This window comes from Eulemur rufifrons, chromosome 7, assembly GCF_041146395.1.
Source record: "Eulemur rufifrons isolate Redbay chromosome 7, OSU_ERuf_1, whole genome shotgun sequence".
NCBI classification, from domain to species: Eukaryota; Metazoa; Chordata; class Mammalia; order Primates; family Lemuridae; genus Eulemur; species Eulemur rufifrons.
This window is the reverse complement of record NC_090989.1, coordinates 244,900,892-244,917,602: the sequence shown is the minus strand read 5'-3', so window position 1 is coordinate 244,917,602 and position 16,711 is coordinate 244,900,892. Positions and strand designations below refer to the sequence as shown.

Here is a 16,711-nt window from a genome sequence, read left to right as displayed (position 1 = left end):
AAGGCTTATAAGCTTCTGAACCCCACTGGGGAGTTGAATCTTCGTTTTCTGTGGGTTCCCATGTATATACATTAAAATAAATTTGATTATTTCTCTCTTATTAATCTGCTTTATTGTTAGATAAAACTGATTTTTCAGAAAACATTCTGAGGGCAAGGGGAAAGTTTTCCCTTTGCCCCAACAACAATAAAAGAAATTTAAAGAGCAGAAAATCTTTTGGAGACCAGCCCAGATGAGACCAGACGAGGAAGAGGAGACCAGACAGGATGAGGAAGAGGAGAGGAGTTTCCCAAAATTTTCTTGGCTATTCTTATTCCTTTTCTTTACACATAAATGTTAACATAAATAAAATAAAATAAAGAAAAGAAAGAAACTCTTTTGTTCTTTTGGATTTGTATTACCTGGAAGCAAAATCTAAAACTTTCTTTGGTGCCATTGCAAAATTTTGTTTTATCTGAGAATTTTTGCTAAATGTCACTGGATATTTAAATTCATGTCAAAAACTTTCCCCTGTGACCAAAAAATTACACATATGATACCACAGAAATGTATATAAAAATAAATATTGTGGGTTTTCTTGGATTGACAACATAAATATGTTTACAGTATAAGACAAATTTATCTTAAAATATTTTAGAAAATGAGATAAAACTCAAACATTGTTAGGTAGGGATCAAATCTGCAGGTGGTGGGTATAGGCCAGGACGGTGTTTCCTAGGGGTGGAGGAGCCAGGGACCAATCAGAGGAAAGGACTACAGGAAAACACAGAACACCTGACCATCCTTCGGTAATATCCCACAGCTCCTGTAAGCCCTCTCCCAGACCAGGCCAATGAAAGAAAAGCACCTGGAAGTCTTCAATGTCATTCCCCACTGGTAGAGACTGACCCTTTCCTTTCTCTGGAACATATTTTCGCTTTGTATAATTTCTTTCTTATCTGTAATAAACTGTTTGTATGGGATTGCTTTGTATTTGTGTGCCACTGGCTAAAGTCGGGACCAGCACTCACTCTTGACACTGGGAACTGAGGACCAGAGAACATCGAGATAGACCTAACAGCATGACCAAAATCTGAAATTCCAAAGCTTGTGAGTATGACTCCAATATGGTAACTTTCCTGGAATTACTGAAAATTTATAACTGACCATTATGCCCTGGGGATTCCACTTTCTCCTTAAACCTTAAAAATATTAGCTCTCCCATACACATTTCCTCTTCTAAGATCAACCTACAAAAATAGTTAAGGGACAGGTGTTTCCTATTGTGCCAACTTAACAACAGGTGAAATAACCAGATAATGAGAATATTCAAGTAGTAAAAGTGAAAGGATGTGTGAAGTGAACAATCAACAAGGTAACTGCTGTCACTCTTAACATTTCTAATTCTTAGACTCAAGGGGACACCAATTAATACCTGAAAATAAAATTTAAAAACCCACTTAAAGGATATTACATGGTAATGAAAAGACTTGTTATAGAGCCCAGAGTACCAGCAGCCTCATGACCCAAAACAAGATGACTGCCATTATCCTGATATTGCATCTCATGCAATTAATGGAAGCACTAATTAGTCCCTAGAAATGGCAAATCAGGTATACTTCAGCTTTTAAATAGCTGAATGAGTTGGAAAAGACAGAGAGAAAAGTGACATATTGCAGCATAAAGCTGCATAAAGCAGATTTAGACATAAAACAGATTCTTAGTACAATTTCATAAAAAGAGAAACAGCTTGAAAAGAACTGTTTAACAAGTTTAAAAAAAAAGTCTCTGGTAACCTATGATCCTACATTTCTATGGCTTCCTTTTCCATGTAAATTTTGGCCTCGTTTTATAAAATGACATTTAATTTCTGTTATGTGATTTTGGCTTCAGTTTACAAGTTTTAATATAACACTCTATCGTGGAGTAATTATATTCAGAAACTAAAAGAATGGCAAAGTATGGGAAGACATTATCACACAGTTTTATAATCTCACTAGATTATTATTTTGTGAGGGTATACAAATCAAAGTAGGTCAACTGCTCTAAAAATAATCACAAATTTTAGGGGCTTATCATAATAAAAGTTTATTTCTCACTCAGATCATAGTCCAAAATAGGGAGAAATCAAAATATATGTTTTTTAAACATAGCATTAAAAAGACTAGCTGATTCATTCATACAGAGGGTAAAGGAATAAAAGCTACAATTTTTAGACTTGATCAATTTGGGGGATGGTGGTATCAATTAGTGAGATGGAGAAGATTGAAGGGAGCAAAAGATTCAGACTTGTGCCCCTTGGAATCAGGATGTGATAGAGAACTAACAAAAAGATGTCACCCAGGAGACCCAAACAGAGACTGACCATAATCATTAATATGCTCAATGGTAGAGCACTGTGGGGGAATTTCTCCTTAATGGTGGGCTTAAATCCTGGAATCACAATAAGGAATGCCTTATTAGGGGGATTCTCAATGGAATTGCTTGGTTTTATAGTATAGAAAATAACCTCTCTATGTCTCTGGTGCCCCAAGCAATAGTTTTACTTCATGGTCAAAGCTTGCAAATATTTTTCCATCTTCCGGAAAACTCCAACTTAGTATGGGAGACTCATGTATTATTAATCAGAAATGTGAATAATGACAAAATTGAAGAAAGTAATAAATTTAAAGGAAGTTGGGTTGAATACCTTCATGACAAACATGCCATCTGAGTTGGGCATTCAACAGGAGTTCACTTGGGAAGGACAGAGTAAGAAATATTAATTAACACTTTAGTAAAACTCTTCTAAAAATAAGAATTATATAACTTTAAAATCACTCGATCCTGTTGATAACATTTGTTACTTTTCTTTGAGATCTTTTTGCTTTCCTCACTATTTAAATAATAATTGTATTGTTTCATTTACTAGTCTGAGTCGTCCATGTATGCAAATAGATTAATTAACAGTATATTATTTATAGGAGTTTGCTCTTGTGAATATGTCATAGTGTAACACAAGCTTTTGTAATACTGGCATATGTATACTTGTGGTAGTATATTTGACTATAAGTAAACATTAATAAACTGATTTTGCATATCTTTCAGAAAGTGATTTACAGAGAAAGTGTTAAGAGGGAGTGGTAGAGTCAGTACATGAACCTGTTTTTGAATCTGTATCCAGTATGTCCATAAAATCCTCCCATACAATCCTCCTCTGTTTTTCTTTCTCTGTCAGTGTATAATCAAGATCATACTGAGCATCTAAATAAAAAGGCATGCATTCAAGATGACTGCCTGGGGCACTCTCCCCATACTTCTCTCCCCACTTTAGATAGTGTTTCAATGAGAGTGAGAAATAAACTTTTAGTATATTAAACCACTGAAATTTGTGATTTTTTTAGAGCAGTATCTACCTTATTTATGTACCCTTGCAAAATAATAATCTAGTGGGATTATTATATAGTGTGATGATCTCTTACAATGTTTTGCCATTATTTTAATTTCAGAAAATAATGACTACCATAGAGGGCTGGATAGAACTTGTAAACTGAAGCCAAACTCACACAATAGAAACTTAGTGTCCTAGTTTGACATGGAGTTAATAACAGAGAAACATTAATAATAACCAAAACATCATTATACTTAGTGCAAGGCATTTCAAGAGATTATTTTTGCAGATAATTTCTGCATTACAAGTACTTTTCTTTCAGCGTTACACAGCAATTTTTCATTCCCATGTTTCAGGATTGGAAAAAAAAAAAACCCATAATTTAATGTTTTGTTTTTTGGGAGGCATTGGTCATCAAGAGCATAAACACAACTCCCTATTCTATAAATGGGATAGAAACATAGAATCCTTCAGGGACAAGAATAAAGAGTTTCTTTATTTAAGGAATTTACTGAAGACATTAATACTATTTAGCATTAATAAATGAAGTGATTCTAAATTGGAGTAAAAGAATTTTCTCTTGCTTAAAGTTGAATTCCTCTGGGCTGCAACTTCTAACTACTCACTTTATTTTTGTCATCTGTAGCTACATGGAATATACCTGACAGCTGATCCTCATACCAAATATGGGAACATACCAACATGCGAAATATCATGCATCCTATCTTAAAATGTTTATATAGTCCCAGTTTCTTCAATTTTGAATTATGGAGTTTTCAGATCATTTAAAATCTTGGAAATAGGGTAGGTTCACTCTAGCTACTTGTTTATCAGTATATCACAAGTTTCGATGCCTCATTTATTTTATATATTTTTCAAATTTCCACTATGTTTTCTTCCTTGGTCCATAGATTATTTCAGTCAGAGAATGTGGTCTGTAATTATACCAGTCTCTTGAAATTTGTTGAGAACTCTTCTATGGCCCAGCATGTGAGCAATTTTCATAATTGTTTTGTATGTTCTTCAAGTGAAAGTTTAGTCTCTATGTGCAAGGTTATATAGATATTTATTGTAATAAGATTGTTCATTGTGTTTTTCAAATAATGTAGTTACTGATTTTTTTGGTCTGCCTGATCTTCCAACTATTAGGCAGTTGTTAAAATTCTTTGTTATAATGATCTGATTTTTTCTTTGTAATTTTGCTACTTTTCCCTTTATATTTTGAGTCTATACTATATAAGTACTATATAAGGTACATAAAAATTTCAAATTGCTTTATCTTCCTGGTAAATTAAAGCATTTTATATTTTGTAGATGGTTTTTATAAAGAGCATGTACCTGGATTTTTAAAGTCTTGTCTGCCTACTTTCTTTTGTAATTAAAGAATTTACTTTATTTAGACATTGCAATAACTGATGAATTTGAATTTAATTGCACAATTTTTTTACTTTTCCTTTCTTTTTTTAGCTTTTGTTGTATTATTTCTCATATTGGTATCTGTCCTTACATGTCAGAAAGGTGTATACATTATTTGTTTTCTTCTTTATTACCTTAGAAATTGTAGCACAGTTCCTTAATGTAAATCGAAGCTTAATGAATATATTTTCCCTCCCTAAAAATAACATATTAATAAAAATATTTAAGACACTTTAAATGAAAACACTTTCACCCAATTGATTGCTATTTTTCTTGATGATTTAATTATTTTTTAAAAAAACAGTCAGAATTTTATTATCAATAGTATTTGTTTAGATTTATGTAAAATTTCACAATCTTACTCAATTTTGCATCTTAGAACTCCAGTTTATGTTTCATTTCCTTCTAATAAAATTAAATTCTTTAGAAATCCCTCCCATGAGGAAAAACTCTCAATTTTTGTTTGAAAAATAATTTTGATGGGTATTTTTGCTCTGTGTGGCATTCTGGTTTCACAGTTATTTTTCCATCTGAATTTTAAAGATATTATGTTATGTTATGATTTTTAAAAGTTACCTGACACCTCTTATTATTTTAGGTAGCATGTCTTTCATATTTTATATATTTTTTCCTTTTATGCTATATTCTTGATATTTTTCAGATCTATCTTCTAGGTTATTGCTAATCTTGTATAGATTCTTTATGATATGTTCAATGTTATGGTGTGTTTATAATTTTGTTTATAACATTTATCATATCCTGAAGTATATAATATCTTTCAAATCTGGATGAACATTTTTATGGCCTCTTTCTCCATTATCCTACTCTTGCTTTCCATTTCTAATTTTTTATACAATGAAATTATTATTTTTTGGGGGGGTGTTAAATGATCCTTTATTGAAATATTTTCCTTCGTACTTTTTAACTATCTGGGCATTCCACTGCACCACTGTTGATGTCATCTATGGTGTCATGTGGGTGGCGGCCATCAACATTGCAGCCCACAGACTGGGCAGTCCCCAGGATCTCTTTAATGGTTCCAGAGAGTTCTCTGGCTAAAGATCGGTGCCGCATCTGTCTGGCAATGTTGACTATCTCATCAAAAGTGATATTTCCGTTGTGTTTAATGTTTTTCTGTTTCTTTTCTCTTAGTGGTTCCTTGAGGGCTTTGATGGTCAGGGCAGAGGCAGAAGGTACCACTTCAATCTGGGCCTGTCTGTTCTGAATAGTTAGTTTCGCTGTAATCCTCAGACCCTTCCAGTCACCGCTTGCCTTGGCAATGTCATCACCAACCTTTTTTGGAGATCGACCCAGGGAGCCGATCTTGGGGGCCAGGGCAGATGTGGCACCGACTTCCCACCGGTGCACCTCAGGTACACGCCTTTGATCTCCTTGGGGTCGAACTTAGGCCGCACGGTGGAGGCGGCTGGTATGGGATGAACCCGGATTCGGGACGACCGAAGAAAGTTGCACCTTGGCCTCCTCCGAGCCAAAAACCGAAAGCTGAAATATTATTTTTAAATATCCTGAGTCTGATATCTCCAATACCTGAAGTCTTTGTTGACCTGATACGGTTTTCAGTTGTTTTGCCTGTTGGCACTCATGGTGCCTTGTTTCCTTCTGCATTTGCAATTTGGGCCCTATGAACTGATTTTTCCGGGTAAGAGTTGAGTGTGAATTCCCCCAAAGGGGATTTGTGTTTTCTTCTGTCACATGCCAAGGCACACTATCGGTCCAGTACTTCTTTAAAATAAAATTTTTATTTGAAATTATTTCAGTGTAAGTAACAAATGTAAATGCAGGCTGCAAACCCTTAAAAGGACTAGATTATGAGTGTGAATTCTGAACATAGATTCTTTGAGGTGTGCATTTCCTCTCCTCCTCCTCCTCCTCCTCCTGCTCCTCCTATTCCTCTTGTTCCTTCTACTCCTTGTTTTTCTTGTTTATTCTCCATTTTCTGTCTCCAGATGTGGAAATAGTAAAATTATTTCTAGCTCCCTCAGTGATATTTTATGCTTATGTTTCCTATTATCTACCCCATATTGGATTAACTCTAGGTTTTCTCTCATCCATGTTCCATGGAGCTTTGAAAACTAAACTCAAAGTTGCAGGGCATTGGAAACTGCCCTGAATATGAAAACTAGCTTCCGTAATGCTCTTATCTCTTTTGGTTCCTGGTCTCATTTTGTTTTCAGCTATAAAGTTTCCTTACTATGTTACCTGCTTTGTAATTAATTTTCAAAAGGTAACTTTTATATTTTAATCAGAATTTTTAGATGTTTTCTGCAGGAAGATCCATCAGAGTATATAGAGTATATAGTCTATTATACTACCAAAAAGAAAATGTCAGAGACAAAAACTTCATGGTAAATTTGAATTTATTTTTTTTTAACTAGGGGGTTTAAAGTATAGAAATTTTTCTTCTATTTTGAAATTTAGAATTCTTAAAAAGTGGAAGAAACTATACTCAGTTGGGAAAATAATTAACAAACTAAATACATGCAGATGTGGTGGGAAAAGAAGAGAATTCATGTAGCTAAAAGCAACATAAATATCAACTGAGATCCAGAGGAGCCTGCTAATGTAAAATCAACCAACTTTGTTTTGTTGTTGTTGTTGCTGCTGCTGCTGTTATTGTTGTTATTTAACTATAGAAAAAATGCAGGACCAGGCTAGCGGCTTGAAGCATTATCAATTAAATTTTCTCATTAGCTATATTTGGTTCCTTAATTGGCCTTTGTGACTATGTAATTTCAAGTGATAATTATTTGTGGCACTAGCCTATTCTTATATCAATGTTATCTCTTAATTAATTCAAGAAATTGACTTAACATTTTTTTCCATCTTCAGACATAGAAGTAATTTGTGAGTTACCATTTCTTAGACAGCACAGTCAGCAGCACTCTGAAAAATGACGGTAAGAAAGTCCAATCTCACAGACTTAAACTACAATAGCACTGATGATAATCTTGGAGAAGCCCTGTTAAGGAAGAATTGTACCTATTCGGTATGAAACTGAAAACACATGGGATTGTGGACTAGAGGATGAAAGAAATGTGCAAAAAAAAATGACATTAATTCATCTTCAAGAGAGAATCCTCCAATGTCAAGAAACACATACTTGTAACTAGTCAAAGCATTGTGTTCTTGCTGATTTTTTTGGTTTCAACAGAAAGCTGGTAGTGAGTGCTCTGCACTCCAGTATTTCCCACTGAATTGCTCAGGAAAACACAAGGAAAAAGCAATGTTTCAGTGGTCAATAGTTTTCCAAACCTGAGTAGGAATTTCTACTCTTCAAAGTAACAATGAACTATTGAGGAAAATAGGGAAGGAAGGTAGGAAATTGCAATTCAGTCACAACGTTGGATCCTTACATCAGAAGCTATTTCCTTTACTAAAAGGAAGCACCTCTCTAAGGCCAAAAGGACTATTTCCCTTGTCCCTCACTCTCTTTCCCAATTCATGTCTATTACTTTTTTTTTTTTAATATATTCACTCTCTGAATACCTTTATAGGCAACCCAATACTATAAAGGACCGAAATGTTTATATAGTTGCTAAATTGGCAATAGGGAAGATTGAGCCTAGAAGTTTCCTCACAGCAATGTCTCAGGAATTAGCATTTTGGAATTACTCATTTGGGAAGGGAAGAAGCCTTAAAAAAAAAAAAAAAAAAAAAGCAGCCTAGACTATGGCAGACCATACAGAAAAATACCTTCTCAGAGCATATAAGGAGTCAGGAAGACCTCAGATTCCCTTCTCCGGCTAGCAAACCTATAATATCAAAAAATAAATAAGAAAAATGATAGCAAATTTATAATATGTCTCAAAACAAACTGTGACATAATGTGTAAAAGTGATACTCTAGACAAATTTTCATAAAATCAAGAATATGATAAAAATTGAACATCAACCTGGAAGAAAGATTCAGTATAATAAATAAGGAAAAATAATATATACTTAGTGGACAGCAAAGACAAACCTATTATTATTAACAGAGGAAATAATTTTATGGTGAGAACAATGCAACAGAATCAAAAGAAATACTATTTTTTAAAATATAGAGTTTAGCAGAGTGCTGTTAGGAAAGTAAAAAATAAAATATAAATAGTTGTTATATATGTCCATCATAGCCAGTTAGATTATTTAATTCCTATGAATAAATTTTTACAAGAAATATGAAGGTCCAATATGAAGAAGACTTGACTAAATGAAAATAACCGCCATGTTTGCTTTTAAGATTGAATTATGTCATGTCAATTTTCCACATATTAATTTATAAGTTGAATTCAATTTTAACCAGTGGAATTTCTTTTCTTTTTTCTTGTGGTGAACCTGATTGTAATTCTAATGATTAACTTAAATTACAAATAGTTTGTGACAGCCAAATATATTTTGAATAAAATGATACTAACAGGTATTTTAAGGTTAAATCAGTCCTAGCACTTTGGGAGGCCAAGACAGCCAGATTGCTTGAGGCCAGGAGTTTGAGACCAGCCTTAGCAACATAGTGAGACTCTGTCTCTATAAAATAGTACAAAAATTAGCTGGACTTGCACCTGTAGTCCCTGCTCCTCAGGAAGCTGAGGCAGAAAGATTGCTTAAGCCCAGGAGTTTGAGGTTACAGTGAGCTATGATGATGCTTCTGCACTCTAAGCCTGGCAAAAGAATGAGGCCCTGTTTAAAAAAAAATAAATCAAAATATATACCTTATCAATGGTTTACCTGTATGGAAGGAAATGGAACAGAACAAGATAAACTTGTCAAGAAAATAAATAAAAACCATTACATATATACATAAATACATTGATATATGCTACATACATTAGATATAATAATATGTACATCACTTCAATAGGAAAAAGATGGGTCCCGGAGAGAAACAAATTAAAAATGAAAAAATTAAATGGATAATTGTTTTTAGTACTCAAACTCAATATCGAATAAATGCATATTTAAACAATTAAATACTGCTTTTTGCTAATTAAATAGACAAAATATCTAATTAAGCAATGGTATGCCTTGGAGATATAGTAGGTTTGGTTCCAGACCACTGCAATAGAGTCATGTGAATTTTTTGTTTTACCAATGCATATAAAAATTATGTTTACATTATACTGCAATCTATTGTGTGCAATAGCATTATGTCTAAAAAAACCAATGTACATACACCTTAATTTAAAAATGCTTTATTACTAAAATATGCTAATGATAATCTGAGCCTTCATCAAGTCACAATCTTTTTGCTGGTCTTGCCTCAATGTTAGTAGCTGCTGACTGATCAGGGTGGTGGTTACTGAAGGTTGGGGTGGCTGTGGCAACTTCTTAAAATAAGACAATAATGAAGTTTGCCACAGCGATTGACTCTTACTTTCATAAAAGATTTCTCTGTATCGCTTGAAGTTGTTTGATAGGATTTTAACCACAGTAGATCTTTCAAAATTGGAGTCAGTCCTCTCAACTCCTGCCTCAACTTTATCAACTAAGTTTATATAACAGTCTAAATTCTTTGTTGTCACTTCAACAGTGTTGGTTCCATCTCAAGAAACATGTTTCTAACACACACACACAAAAAAACAATAAATGTCTGAGGTGATGGGTATCCTAATTAGCCTGATTTGGTTATTACACATTGTATGCATGTATCAAAATACCACATATACCCCATAAATAAGTATAATTATGATGTATCAATAAGCCAGGCAGAGAAAGACAAATATAGCAAGTTTTCATTCACATGTGGGAGCTAAAAAAATTGATCTCATGAAGGTAGAGAGTAGAATAGTGATTAAGAGAGGCTAGGAAGGGTAGGGGTAGGGAGAAGAAGAGAGGTTGGTTAATGGCTACAAAAATACAGTTAGATGTAATAAATTCTAGCACAGTAGGGCAACTATAATTTGTTGTATATTTCAAAATAGCTGGAAGAAAAGATTTGCCATGTTCCCAACACAAAGAAATTATATATGTTTTAGGTGATGGATATCCCAATTACCCTGATTTGATCAGTACACATTGTATACTTGTATCAAAATATCACATATACCTGATAAATATGTATACCTGTTATATATCAATTAAGAAATTTAAAAAATTGAAATTATTTCTAACAAAAACCCCACTTTCTTTGCACATCCATACGAAACAACTCCTCATCCATTAAAGTTTTATCATAAGTTTGCAGAAATTCATTTACACATTCAGGATCTACTTCTAATTCTAGTTCTCTTGCTATTTCTACTACATTTGCAGTTACTTCCTCCCCTGAAGTTTTGAACCCAAAGTTACTGTGAGGGTTGTAATCAACTTCTTCCAAACTCCTGTTAATGTTGATATTTTGACCTCCTCCCATTGAATCACAAATATTCTTAATGGCACCTAGAGTGGTGGATCCTTTCCAGAAGGTTTTCAATTTTTTTGCCTAGATCCATTAGAGGAATCACTATCACAGCTATAGCCTACAAAATGTATTTCTTAAATAATAAGTCTCAAAATTACTCTGAAAAAATACAATTCAAAATTACTCCTTGATCCATGGGCTGCAGAATGGATGTTATGTTATCAGGCATGAAAACAACATTAATTTCCTTGTACATCTTCATCAGAGCTCTTGGGAATATTATCAATGAGCAGTAATATTTTGAAAGGATTTTTTTCTTCTGAGCAGTAAGTCTCAAGCTTAAAATATTTAGTAAACCATGCCGTAAACAGATGGCTGTTATCGAGGCTTTGTTGTTCCATTAATGGAGAACGAGTAGAATAGATTTAGCATAATTCTTAAGGGCCCTAGGATTTTCAAAATGGTAAATGAGGGTTGACTTCAACTTAAAGTCACCAGCTGCATTAACCACTAACAAGAGAGTCAGCCTGTACTTTAAAGCTTTGAAGTCAGGTATTGACTTCTCTGTAGCTATGAAAGTCCTACATGGCCTTTTCTTCCAATGTAAGACTGCTTGCTTTGTCTACATTATAAAAGGTATTGTTTGGGGTAGCCATCTTTATCAATTATCTTAGCTAGATCTTCTGGCTAACTTGATTCTACATCAGCACTTGCTGCTTCACCTTGCAATAGTATGTTATGGAAACAGCTTCTTTCCTTAAACCTAATGAACCAACTTCTGCTAGCTTCAAACTTTTCTTTTGCTGCTTCCTCACTTCTCTCTGCCTTCTTAGCATTGAAGGGAGCTAGGGCCTTCCCTGGATTAAACTTTGGCTTATAGGAATGTTGTGGCTGGTTTAATCTATCCAGACCATTAGAACTGTCTCCATATCAATAATAATTCTGTTTTCCTTCTTATCATTTGTGCAATCACTAGAGTAGCACTTTTAATTTCCTTCAAGAACTTTTTTTTTTTTTTACATTCCCAACTTGGTTAACTATTTGGCACAAGAGATCTAGCTTTCAGCCTGTTTCGGTTTCCAACATGCCTTCCTGGATAAACTTACTATTTCTAGGTTTTAATTTAAAATGAGATACATGCAACTCTTTCTTTCACTTGATCACTTAGAGGACATTGTAGGGTTATTAATTGGCCTAAGTCCAATATTACTGTGTCTCAAGGAATAGGGAGGCCCAAGAAGGGGGAGAGAGATGGGAGAATGGCCAGCTGGTGGAATAGTCAGAAGATAGCTATTAATATTTATCAAATAAGTTTACCATCTTTTATGGGTGCAGTTCATGGCACCCACAAGCAATTACAAAAGTAACATCAAAGATTATTGATCACAGATCACCATAACAGATATAATAAGAGTGAAAAAATTTGAAATATTGCAAGAATACCCAAAATGAGACAGATACACAAAGTGAACACATGCTGTTGGAAAAATAGTGCCAATAGACTTGCATGATGTAGAGTTGCTACAAACCTTTAATTTGTAAAAAACCACAATATCTGCAAAGTGCAGTAAAGTGAAGCACACTAAAATGAGGTATCACTACAATAACCCCATTGTTATTGAGAGCAAAATGAGATATTTAGTACCTTGCTATTGGAATTAAAAATTGTTAAGACTTTTCTGAAAGCTAGCGTGGCAATGTGAAAGGACTTAAAATGTGTAGGACCCTCTAGCTTTGAACACTCCCTTTGCTATTCGAAAGTTGTGTGATTGGGCAAATCGCTTAATCCTGCTTTGCCTTGTTTATTCTTATGTAAAATGAGGATTAAATGATTTAATACAGGTAAAGTGCTGAGAACAGTGCCCATTATCATCATTGACATACTTACTTTTATTGTGTTTTCTACAATAATTTGGCTTTTCTGATAAGAATGTCTGATAAACCTAATACTGTGCTGTTTGTGTTTCCTTCGTTAATTATAAACATTAATTTTCTTAGAGCAGGAAGCTATCATGTGATAAAACTTCAGAGTTACATAAGCCCTTATTCTAAAATTGAAATTCACAGACTTTCTAAAAACATGTTGTTTATCTAGATTAAGCTGTCCTCATTTCTGAAAGGGTTAACACTTATACAATGACTTGTTTCTTTGTCACCAATATAGATAGAAAGGTTAATTCTGAATGACTATGCTAGAAGGTAATGCAAGCTTTCCTCTAAATACTTTCACATGTTTGAATGCCCTAATAGGTTAGGCTGTCAGTAGTGTCAGATGTAAAGGTATATAATGATCATGCTAATATTAAATGTGGGGAACAATAGTGACTTTAGGACCAAAGATGTTACTAAAGATGCGAGTGATATGTAGAGTTTCTTTTGAATGGATTAAATCTCATCAGTTATATATGTTTTAGTTTATGCACAATACAAAAGACTGTCAGATCAAGGTCATCATTTGAATGGCTATTGATATACTATAGGAAGCTTTTTGATTCATCTGATCTCCTGAGGCTATTTCAAAACCCTGAGGTAAAGGTCAGGCGGATCTTAAATTGTAATGAATTTTAGGGACAATAGGTTTGTAAAAGTCAACTGAGGCATGAAGGGAAAGGACCTGGGATTTTGTCAGGGAGGTGGGGACTGTGTGCTGGAGGAAGAGGACTTTACCTAAGGCCAAGTGTTTCCAAGTCTTTCACTTCACAGATGAGGCAGTAAGATCAGAGAAAGAAAGCGACTATAATTTTTCCAAGTCTCATAGATTGTGAGTGGCAGAGATGCATCTTGTATCCAGATTTCCTGGCTTCCAATACAGAACCTCTTCTACCAGAGGTGGCTATGTTTTTCTAAAGCTATAGATGAGATGTAAATGCAAACAAACAAAAAGTTCCCACAAATAAGCACTTCACTGATAATATTTTCAGGTTCATTTATTTTTTAATTGTTGTTTTAATTGGAGTACAATTATTGTATTCAGGGCGACACCTCACCTTCCAAAGTACTGATCAAGCTGGTCTTAATGGCTCCCCTCAGCTTCACTAAATGTTAGACAAACTTCTTTCTGCATCTAGGCCCCTGACCTCCTTTTTCTTAGCGTATTAACTTTAGGAAACTTGTAATTGTAAATTCTTTCTCTGCCCCTATGTGATGTAAATCTTTTTAAAAGCCTCTGTCCAGTTTTATATCCAGGACTGTCCTTCTCAAGGACCTGGGAGCCATTCCTTTGAAATGTGATCACCAAGAAAGAGTCTCTGTGAGAAGGCAGGAGCCTAACTTCAGTGCACACCTTGCTTCAAGTTGTAAAACTACTTCATAGTGAAGATATTAATAGAAGAAAGTTTACTTTTCATTGGGGTGGAGACAATTAGCAAGTGCAGATGGTCTAAAATATCTCATCCCACTCTTTGTTTCAGCAGAGTTGAGCTCAGACTGAGTTCTTATGTCTCCCCTCTATTGCAAGAGCCTGTTTAATCATCTGGTACAATTTGCTTCTATAGTGTCCTACCACCTCTTATTTCTACAAAATGTTCTGATCCTGCTCATTTTTACATAAATTATTATAACCAGCTTCATTTGATCTTACCTTGATTTTTTAAATCATAATGTAGCTGTTTCCACTTAACATTATTTCTTCTTTGTTCCTGTATCATTAGTCTTCTTCTTGCTTCTTACAAGTTCTCTAAACCCTGCTGGGGTTGCTAATTGCACAAGCTAAATAATATCTGATTTGCAAAATTTTGCATCTGAAAAACCGCTGTCAAATTGTCACATTTTTTAGCAGACTATTTTATCCTCTTTTTTTGTTTTCCCTTATTAAAGGTCTGCACAACTTCAGGTCTTTTTAAGAGGCTTAATTTTCCTCTCTGACTTGGATATGAAGAAAAGTGGTATGAAATTAGTGGGCCAACATCCTGAAAGATTAGTCCAACTACTCTATGCACATAATTAGAACTAATTGAATTAGTTCCACTCCTAGCAAAGAAGTAAAATCAATATTATAATTAAAACTGCGTTTTTTGTATAATTGGATTTGCAAATGAAATCTGAAAAACAGGGAGGAGTAAAGAGTGTTTCTTATGTGTATAAGTAATTAATATTTGCGTTAAGTTTATATCTTTAAAATAATCCTGAGAAATTTGTAGCAATATCTTCAATTTCATTATCCAGGAGCTTATTGCAGGAGTTCCTCACTCTAATCCTTAAAGAAATTATCCTTACAAGAAAAGGCTTCCTATCTATTGCCACTGAGCTGTCTGGCCAACGGGCTTACTTTTTTTTTTTTTTTATCTCAAATATTTCACTGAGATTCGGCATTAGGGCTTTCAGGGACCATTTCATTGTGTATGTTTGTTAAAAAGTTTTACTCAAGATCTTTCCCTTTTCTGGATCAAAAGATATCAATCTGAACAGGACTGGGAAGCTTAACAGTTGACCTACCAGTTCTTTCCTTGGAACTCACTGACTTTCCTTCAAATGCTTTTTGCCACAATTCTATGAACAGATGGAATTTCTATCTACAGTATGATGTTACAATAGAGTCACAATTTATTTAAAAATAGTGACATGATTGGGGCCAAGAGGGGAGCACCATTTGACATGGCTCTTCTCTCAGAATTTACTGAGTTAAGACTGTTGAATAATTATGTCAGAAAGATAGGTAGGTCCTGTGTTGGGAGGGGGGAGAATACATAGATAAATTAGATGTGGTCTCACAAAGCTCTCTTTGGTTAGGGATAATATACATTATACACACAAAAAGTAAAAAACAAAACAAGACAGTGTAGGTCATGTACCAAATGAGTGGCATAGAAGTATAAATACACTGGTGTGATGAAGTAGAAACATTCTTATAAAAGGTAGAAGACCTGGTGCAAGTCTTATATACGTACACTTTGATAACTATGTTCCCTGAGCACGCATCAGTTGATCTGTCTGGGCCACAGTTTCCTCATTTCTAAAATGAAAATGTTGAGCTAGATTAGGATCTTCTTTCCAATTCTGAAATTCAGAAGAGGGAGATCATACTTTGGGGCAATGAGCTCATGGTTGATTACATGAGAAACATGAAATATAAGCTAAATATTGAAAAAATAAGAAGATGTTGTTAGACAAGGGACAAAAAGGAGGGACAATATATGAGCAAAGGGAAAGACTTAGCATATCTGTTTTTTTCACTTTGTGTCCTTGGGGCTGACCTTAGGACCTGACACACACAAGGTAGTAATACCTACCTACTTACTGAGTAAATAAATGATTTGGGAGATGCTCCCATTGCTTCCAAGTGATCTAAAAGATCACGTTCTGTATTTACTTAAGGATTACCAAGCAAATAAACTAAACAACCAAAGAGAAACATTTTTGTGGAAACTTTCCTAGTGCCTTATAATGGATGAAAGTGAGCATTTTTCATCTAAATAACATTTTTTTTTCCTGGTTTGTATGCCAAAAGCTTATTTTCAAATGTCTGAAGTCATGCAATTAATAAAGGGCAAAATTGTGAACCAGCCTATAAAATTCCCCCATTCATGCCAGTGTCTAATCCAGGGAGAACTGCTAAACTGGTTTTGAACTTGACCTGTAACATGCCCTTGATTCTCTCGTTTTGAGTTCTGC

At 34.3% G+C, this 16,711-nt stretch overlaps 1 pseudogene; it reads right to left on the bottom strand.

Annotated features, from left to right (window-relative positions):
• Nucleotides 1-5,648: 5,648 nt before the first annotated feature.
• LOC138385961 (large ribosomal subunit protein uL11 pseudogene) lies at nucleotides 5,649-11,113 on the bottom strand (annotated as a pseudogene).
• Between the last annotated feature and the right edge of the window lie 5,598 nt (nucleotides 11,114-16,711).